General features: G+C 38.7%; 1 long non-coding RNA gene across 1 annotated transcript in view; it reads left to right on the top strand.

The window, feature by feature from the left end:
- The first annotated feature begins 4055 nt into the window (after window positions 1-4055).
- LOC103885005 overlaps window positions 4056-9262 on the top strand; it is a 126634-nt gene continuing 121427 nt past the window's right edge. Inside the window, exon 1 of the long non-coding RNA XR_002522467.1 lies at window positions 4056-4237. This is a non-coding gene — a long non-coding RNA (uncharacterized LOC103885005). The remainder of the gene's footprint in view (window positions 4238-9262) is intronic.

The following is a 9262-nucleotide window of genomic DNA, read 5'->3' as shown; positions in this document are numbered from 1 at the left end:
CATAATAAATGAATCATAAAATGAATGTACCTGGGTTACTTAGAGAAGTTCTAGGAAAGGAGCTTAAAGCTACAGGTGCATCTGTGTTAGAGAGAGTAGGTGATGTTCCTGAATAGTCTAAAGCTAGATTTTTAAAAAATTAAATATTTACTTATTTATGTTTCCTTCTTCCTCTGTGATGACTAAAGCTAGATTTTAAAGAAACTTAATACCAGGTTCAAGAGTAGAGTTTCAATAAATGAAAGCATTTACTTGTCATGCAATTACCACTCACATGAACGTGTTTATATATAAGTACTAGGTAATGACTATTTCATTTTTATTTTTCCCAATTAAAAAGAATCTCTATTCGTATTTATAAGAAGGTACTGTGCTAAGTTTCTAAAGGTGCTTGCATGACATTTTTCTCTGAACTGGATAGATTAAGTTATGCCTTTTTTCCCCACTAGACTATGAGCTTCTTGAAAGTGTAGAACATTAATATTTATTTTTCAAGAATATAAGAATATATGTGGCATATCACTGGTGCTTTATATAGTTTTGCTCAATGTGTGATTCAAAGAATGAAGAAAATAATGGAAAATAAATAGCATAGTAAAAACAGGAGTCTTCTTATTTTAACTGACAGTGCAGGTGGTGGTCAGGACATTACCAACTTACGGAAGTCTGGTACACCACGCAGGTAAATGGCAGTTGGTAAATGTGATGGTTAATATTGAGTGTCAACTTGATTGGATTGAAAGATGCAAAGTATTGTTTCTGGGTGTGTCTGTGAAGGTGTTGCCAAAGGAGAGTAACATTCGAGTCAGTGACCTGGGAAAGGCAGACTCACCCTTAATCTGGGTAGGCACCATCTAGTCAGCTGCCAATGTGGCTAGAATAAAGCAGCAAGAGAAGACACAAGAGCAGACTTGCTAAGTCTTCCAGCCTTCATCTTTGTCTCATGCTGGATGCCTCCTGCCCTCAAACACCAGACTTCAAGTTCTTTAGCTTCTGGACTCTTGGATTTACACCAGTAGTTTGCCAGGGGCTCTTGGGCCTTTGGAAACAGGCTGAAAGTACACAGTTGGCTTCCTGACTTTTGAGGTTTTGGGACTCTGACCGATCTACAACTGGTTTCCTTTTTTTAAAAAAAATTTAATTAAAAAAAAAATCTAGCTTTAGACTATTCGGGAACATCACCTACTCTCTCTTCCTTAACTTGCAGACGCCCTGTCATGGGACTTAACCTTGTGAACGTGTGGGTCAATTCTCCTTTAATAAACTCCCTTTCATATATACATCTATCCTATTACTGTGTTCCTCTATTGAAACCTGGCTAATACAGTAAGCAAAGCCTCATGGAGACTCTTCAGGGTGCTTCCAATGCCACTCTCATGAGTCAGCTTGATGCAACCGGGAGGTGTGAGAAACCCCTTACTAGTCAAAGATTTGTATGGGAATTGAAACTCTGCTTGTTTTTGCATCTTAGCCTGTGTGTTTAGCAAGTATATGCTCCAAACTCTGGAAGCCTAGGTACACTTCTCTATTTCAATATTGCAAAGACTACAGCACTCAACAGGATATCAACCGAAGAGAAGTATTTGTTTCTAAGATCAGGGGCTTTAGAGACAAGAAGAATAAGTCAAGATGAGGACAAGGACAAGTGACTCGAAAAGGTAATTTTGGATTATTCCAGTGATTACCTGTTGTTCACAGTCATTCTGGACCAAAAAAAAAAAAAATGCAGACATGAAAATTCATTCTAAAGAAAGAAGAACAGAAAGCAGACAGGCTTGGACATAATCTCACAACCTGAAGTTATTTTTAAAAAGCAGTGGTTCTAATAATGATAATAATGTTGTCTGCTTTCAGGTTTTTAAATTATTCTTTAAAAAATCAGATGCAAAATAACAAGCAAGGCCAGGCTAAATTTGAAATTGATTTTCCCAAAATAAGACACCTTGCTTTTCCAGTACTTCATGTAAATGCAAAAGTTATGGAAGTAGTGAAAAGTCTTGAACCTACAATTACGCCTTTTGCCTTACAATTTGAGCCGTGATCTTGCTTTGAAAAAGCCTTTGCTCGATTTCTTTCCCATTCCTCACACTGCCATTTTGTTTTTGTGTGATCAGACAAAAATGTAGAACGTGGAATGACTTTGGATAAAATTAAAATTTAAATGGTCAGCAAGAAGTCTTTAGAGAGCATTTATTTCTGTCTGTACCTGGCACTTTCAAGTGGCTAGGCCTGTGGGTCAGAGTCATCAGATTTGTCTTTATTCCATAGATGTAGGAGTGCTCCTTGCATTGGCTTTCTCCGTCTCATTCTGAGATCAAAAGGTTGTATCATAAATGAACAATCTCAGAGCTTGAGAGACTGGATGTACTGTGTGCTGAGATGATAAAAGTAAAGATACTTTGGTAGAAATTCTCCCAAAGCATCATTTCCCTTTCTTTATGCACAACGTACAACAGAGAGTAGTCAAGGGAAGAAAGGCCAGCCTGCAAGAAGGCAAGGAATATGTGAGAAAGAGCATGAGAAAGCAAGAGAAAAAGTCCTGGGCATTGCAAAGAAGCATCTAGTCACACCTTATTAGTTTATACAGAACTGCATTTTTTTTTTTTCTTTTTGTAGTACCCACTCTTGTCAGTACTTCAAGTTTATCTCATTTTTTTTTTCTTTGCCCTTTTCACTCCACTGAGGCATCCAAAGATGATCACTGCCATAGTTTACCTCATTGCAGTTTTTAATGACTTTATCTCCTCTTTTACTTCTTTAATGTGTCCCATGGTGACAAGTTGCTTACCTGGGTAAGCGGCTAATGCAGAAAGACCAGGAACTCATCTATCTTCAAATCAGTCTTTTCCTATCCTCTTCCTTCCTGCCACCCTCTAGGGATATATGTTCTCTCTGTTACCCTCTATGTAGCAGTTAGGATGAGATTATATTAAATGTAAATAAAATCTTTATGTGACAGTAAAGATTTCCTTTTAGGAAAAAAAAAAAATAATATGATTGGCCCCTGGCATACTGCTGGGGCAATGGATAGGGTTTTAGTTCAGCATTAGCCTCACAATAAGGAGTCAACCTTGTGTTATGACTGCCAAAAAAACAAAAACAAATAAAAGCTAATGCAATGCATGAAATTTCCTTCTGCATTCTCATTAAAGAGTTTGCCTACAAACAAAGCTAATGACAATTATTATACAGATTAAATTATGTTTATCAAATTATTCAAATAAATTAATAAAAATTACATCGTGGCAAAAATTTCTAAGCAGTCAAAGAGAGAAAATACAAGCTTTACTGATTGCTAGGCCTGCTGAGTTTCTGTGTGGCACTGCTAGCAATTTAGGAGTTTCTCACAGACTGCAGCAGCCTCCGAATTAAAGAGGACCTTATATTAACCCCACTGTGTATAATGCTTTACCATTTTCAGGGCCCTTTCAGCATGTTTCCTCAACAATAACTGTGATGGGGAAAGTAAGATCTCATTTTATAGATGCAGAATCTAGGACTCCATGTGGTTTAATATTAAGGGAAGAAGCTCAAGCCAGAGAGCAAGCTTCAGACAACTGGTTTATTACCTTTTGTTATGAACTCTGTGTGTCTCCCTAAAATTCATATGTTGAAGTCCTCATCCCCAATGTGATCATATTTGGAGGGTCTTTGGGACGTCATGAGGGTTAGGTGAGGCCCTCATGATTGGGTTAGGTGAGGCCCTCATGATTGGATTAGTGCTTTTATAAGAGGAGACATCAGGCTGGGCGTGGTAGTTCATGCCTGTAATTCCAGCATTTTGGGAGGCTGAGGCAGGTGGATCATCTGAAGTTAGGAGTTCCAGACCAGCCTGGCCAACATGGCAAAATCCCCTCTCTACTAAAAATACAAAAATTATCTGGGCATGGTGGCACGTGCCTGTCATCCCAGCTTCTCAGCAGGCTGAGGCAGGAGAATTGCTTGAACCCAGGAGGCGGAGGTTGCAGTGTGCCGAGATTTCACCATTGCACTCTAGCCTGGGCCCCAAGAGTGAAACTTTGTCTCAAAATAATAATAATAATAATAATAATAATAATAATAATAAATTAAAAAGAGGGAGACATCAGAGAGCTTGTTTTTTCTCTCTCTCCCCAAGGTCACACAAAGAAGTCATATGAACACACAGCAAGGCTGTGTCAGCCTACAAGTCAAGAGAAGAGGTTCCAGAGTCTACCTTGCAGGCACCATGATCTTGGATCTTCCAGTCTTCAGAACTGTGAGAAGTGCATTTCTGTTGTTTAAGCATTCAGTCTTTGGTATGTTTTTATGGCAGCCTCAGCAGAATAAGACACTCATTCATCTAGGTAAACCATACGCAGTTGACCCTTAACACGAATTTGAGCTGTATGAGTTCACTTATATGCCGGTTCTTTTCAATAAAAGTGACTCTGAGTGTGTCTGCCTCTCCTGCCTCCTCTTCCATCTACTTTATCTCTTTTGCCTCTGCCACCCCTGAGATCACAAGACTCACCCCTCCTCCTGTTTATCATCCTTCTCAGCTTATTCAGTATGAAAAACAATGAGAATGAAGACCTTGATGATGATCCACTTCCAGTTAATGAATAAATAGTAATTATACTTTCTCTTCCTCATGATTTTCTTAATAGCATTTTATTTTTTTCTAGCTTACTTTCTTGTAAGAATACAGTACATAAGACATATAACATATACAATAGGTGTTAATCAACTGTTTGCTGGCTTCCAGGCAATTAGCTGTTAGTATTTCAGTTTGGAGGAGTCAAAATTTATACATGGATGTTTGGCTGCACCGGGAGTTGGCACCTCTAACCCCTGCATTGCTCAGGGGTCAAGCATTGTGATATGATATACTAACCAAGACTTGTCACACTTTAATTTCATTGTTCTTTTATATTTTCATTTTCCTATGAAAAACAAAAAAAGATTATTCAATGCCTGCTTTGTGCCAAGAAGTGTGCAGGATGCCAGAGGTGTGAAATGAACTCCCCATATTTAAGTTATCCATATTTTGATAGGGGAATGACTCACATAAGAAGATAATTATAATATAATTTCATAAGTGCTATAATAAAAGTATGAAACAGAGCTTTGGAAGCCCTAAGCCGCTCATTTAGCTTAGGGGAACTCAGGAAATGCTTCACAAGGAGGTAACATGGATGACTGTTTTAAATGATTCGTGATGCATGGAACCCATCAGCTTAGGGCAATGTGACTGGCGGAAGGAAGGAGGACATTCACCTAGACAGAGAGTGGCAGTGTTAGGCTGTGTGCCCCAAATTATGGTGGGTATCAAACTTGAACTGTTGTCTACATTGGAACCTGTTAAGCCCAGATTCTTGACTTCTGGCCCAGACCTGACCTACCAGAACAGAATCTCTGGGCATAGCACAGTGGATTAAACATACTTGATATGCACCTTCAGGTAATTCTGACACAAACTGAAGTTAGAATAGCAATGCACTCAGGATACATGAGGAAAAGGTGGGCCGTGCACTGTATTTCAGTGTGGATGAATTCTGATGTCTGATTTCCTACACACTCTTTTACATGTTCCTTTATCCTCTGGTTTTCTCACTGCAGCAACTAAATGTCTTCATAGCTCTACTTTCAAAGAATCCATGAAGTTAATAGTGCTCTGCCACTGAAATGAGTTTTCTTCTTCCTATTGATTAATAAACAGAGCATCGTTTGTTTTGTAAAGCTAGTACAGTTTTCTTCTCCTTTTACCTACAAGATCTTACAGTGGTTAATAAGAAACAAGGCTGCTTATCAGAAAGCCTGGTGTACAGTTAGCACAAAATAAGATGTCTCCCCCTATAGCATCCTTCTAGTCTACTCTCTCTAAATCCCTCCCTGAATTTAAACCACTTCGCAGGCATCAATTAATGATATTTAATTTCTGCTGAATATAATGAATATATAATTAAGATTAAGATACTCTGAGGGCTTCCCCTAGCTTTGAGGCTGATTCTTCTTTCTGCTTAGAAGTATGTCATTTAACCTCTTTACCTCTCTCCTTCTATAATTGGGGACCATGAAACTTACCTGCCCTGAAATTTCTGAAGATTCAGCGATAATGTTAGCCAAATGTTTAGCACATAAAAAGTGCCAAAGAACAGCTATGTGATGTGCTGGGCAAAAGATCTCTTTCGAACACCTGTGATACTTGACCCTTTCTGTGGTTCTTTTTTTCTTGACAAATTATGTACTATTGCTTCAATGCACAGGAGGCAAGCAAGAAGATATAATGTAAATAATTAAAGCCATTGTTTAACCATCTATTTATATAAAATAAAAACAAGGAACAACAATGATGTGCCACCATAGTATCTGAAGCAATTTGAAGCCAAATATTTTAATGAAAGGTATTGAAAAAGACCAAATAGCAATATAGGGTACTGCTGGGAACTTCTTCTTCTTCTTCTTTTTTTAAAAAGAGGTCCATGTCCCTAGGTAACAAAGCAAAAGAGCATGCTATACATGATCACAACTGCCTTCTGGATTATTTAGAATCTGGGAGTTATCTTTGATTCTTTTCTCTCCCTCACCAAACCTGTTGATTCTGCCAGTATCTTTGAACCTGTCGATCTTTTCCCAGTTCCATTCCCACTCTTTTATCTGTGCTTCTCTCTATTGTCTATTTTAGATATTCCTTAACTGGTCCACATGCTTTCTTTTTATATCCCTTCCAATGCATATTTTTTAATGCAGCAGCCATAGTGATTCTATAAAATGGTAGATCTTTTAAATTAAAAATTATTTTTGTTGAGGTAAAATATGCATAAATAATTTACCATCTTTGCCACTTTTAAATGTACAGCTCAGTAGCAATAAATACATTTGTATTCTTTGTTTTTTTCCATTCACCATCTCCATCCTTGAGAAAAAGGTAAATCAAATCTTGTTTTTCACTCAAGCCCTTCAATGGCTTCCCATTGCATGTTGAATCACGTGCAACCTCCTGACCTTGAGTTAAAGAATCCTGGCTGTGTTGACCTCTGCTTTCTTCTCCAGCTTCATTTCGAGCCAGTTTTTCTCACTATTGCTCCAGCCAATTATCCATGTGTTAGTTCTTAGAATACCCCACACTGTGTCCTCCCTCAAAGCCTTCATACACAGGCTTTCCCCTGTAGAGCCTCTATCCAAGGTGTCCCTCCCTCAATCCCCGTTATTCAAATCTCAAACTAAATATTATCTGAAAAGAAAGAGCTTTTCTGGAATTAATGAAAACAATCTCAGCAGGTCTGTCTCCTTTATCTTCAGCACAGTCCGTGTTTTTTATCTTCCAAGCACTTTCCTCACGTGTAATTATTCATTTATATATTCATTTGCTTGTTCAATGTTTGTCCTCACAAAGTTGACCATAAGCTAGATGAGGACATGGACCAGGTCTGTTGAATTTACCACTGTCAGCTTAGTGCTGAGAGTACTGCCTTGGATTTAATGGATCATTGCTGACTAAACAAATGAAAAATAAGGAAGGTGGATCCTATTTCTGCAATGCCCTGAATAACTTGTATATTAAGAAAAGATCCCAGGCTGGGCGAAGTGGCTCATGCCTGTAATCCCAGCACTTGGGGAGGCCAAGGCGGGTGGATCACGAGGTCAGGAGTTTGAGACCAGCCTGGCCAACATGGTTAAACCCCATCTATATTAAAAGCACAAAAATTAGCTGGGTGTGGTGGTGTGGACCTATAATTCCAGCTACTCGGGAGGCTGAGGCAGAAGAATTGCTTGAACTCGGGCGGTGGAGGTTGCAGTGAGCCGAGATTGCACCACTGCACTCCAGCCTGGGCGACAGAGTGAGACTTTGTCTCGCAGGGGGAAAAAAAAAGATCCTGGAGATAAACTGGGAGTAGGAGTTGGAAAAACTGAAATGAAACCTGAGAGGGAAGAACTGAAGAAAAATAGAGAGTGAGGGAATAGCTGTTCATGTTGGTTAGTTGAATAAAAGCAAAAAAAAAAAAAAAAAAAAAAAAAAGGAACAAAAACAAAACAAAAAACCAAAAACCCTACCCCCAAAATAAACACAAATCACATCAAAAAGAACCCCCATAGTAAGCTGTTGAAGGACTGAGTATAATTTCTGACATTCAATATGCAATTTTTTTACATATTCATGGTGTAAACTATTTAACCTTTCCAAGTCTCCAGTAAAGTATGCCAAACATAAAGGGCATGTGTATGCATTTCCATTTTTATATGCATAAGTTATCTATTGTTGCATAACAAGTCACCACCAAAATTAGCAGTTTAAAGTAACATATAGTGAGTATTTCACTGTTTTGGTGGTTTAGAAATCTGAGTATGGCTTAACTGGGTTCCCCACTTTAGGGTCTGTCACACAGCTGCCATCAGGTATTGGCCAGGACTAGGGACTTTTCTGAAGGCTTGACTGGGGAAGAATCTGCTTCCAAGCTGTTGGACTGAGGCCATCAGTTCCTTAATGGCTGTTAGAGGAAGCCCATCCTTGGTTCTTTTCCGCGTGGGTCTCTTCAGTATGGCAGCTTGCTTCATCAAAGTGTGTAGTCCAGAAAGCAATAGAGAGAGTCTGCCAAAGAGATGGAAGTTGCAATCACCTAACCATGGAAGTGACATCTCATCACCTTTTCAATGTCCTATCAGTCAGAAGCCAGTAACTAGTTTCAGCTCACACTCAATGGGAGGGATTATACAGGGGATGAATACTGAGAGGTGGGGAACATTGGGGCCTAACTTAGAAGTCACCTACTGCAGTATGTTTGTTGGTGTTTTGATTGTATGTGTTCATATGTGTGTAAATCAAGGATGGGACTAAGCTGTACATTTAGGATAACAGAATTCAGCAGGAACAAGCTGTTGGAATCAGAGAAAGTCATGAGAAGATATATTTTCTGGAAATATGAAGATAATTTGGGAAAGCCTTTCACAGGGTGATAGAATCTGTTTTATTTGGCTCTCTAGAGGCACTCAGAACTTAGGTATCCAACATACTCCAATAATTGGATTACCCAGATCACGGTTATAACTCGCCACTTTGCTTTTCCTGACAACTCTTTTGGAAGTATAATCCACTCAGAAATGGTAAGTGTTTCCAAAGAGTTAGGGGGATTTGTGTAGAAACGGTGGATAGATGGAGGTTTATCAGACTTTGCACAATAGATTCAATGCTGCTTAAGTGGCACAAAGATTATTTTATAGGTAATCTTGACATAAGGTCTAATTTATAAGTTCTAATTTATAAAATCAGGGAAGGTTCTGCAGTAATCTGGCACTAGCTGTG

Source organism: Papio anubis, chromosome 5 (assembly GCF_008728515.1).
Source record: "Papio anubis isolate 15944 chromosome 5, Panubis1.0, whole genome shotgun sequence".
In the NCBI taxonomy this organism is placed as follows: Eukaryota; Metazoa; Chordata; class Mammalia; order Primates; family Cercopithecidae; genus Papio; species Papio anubis.
Note: the sequence above shows the minus strand (reverse complement) of the source record. Positions and strands in the feature narration are given on the sequence as shown.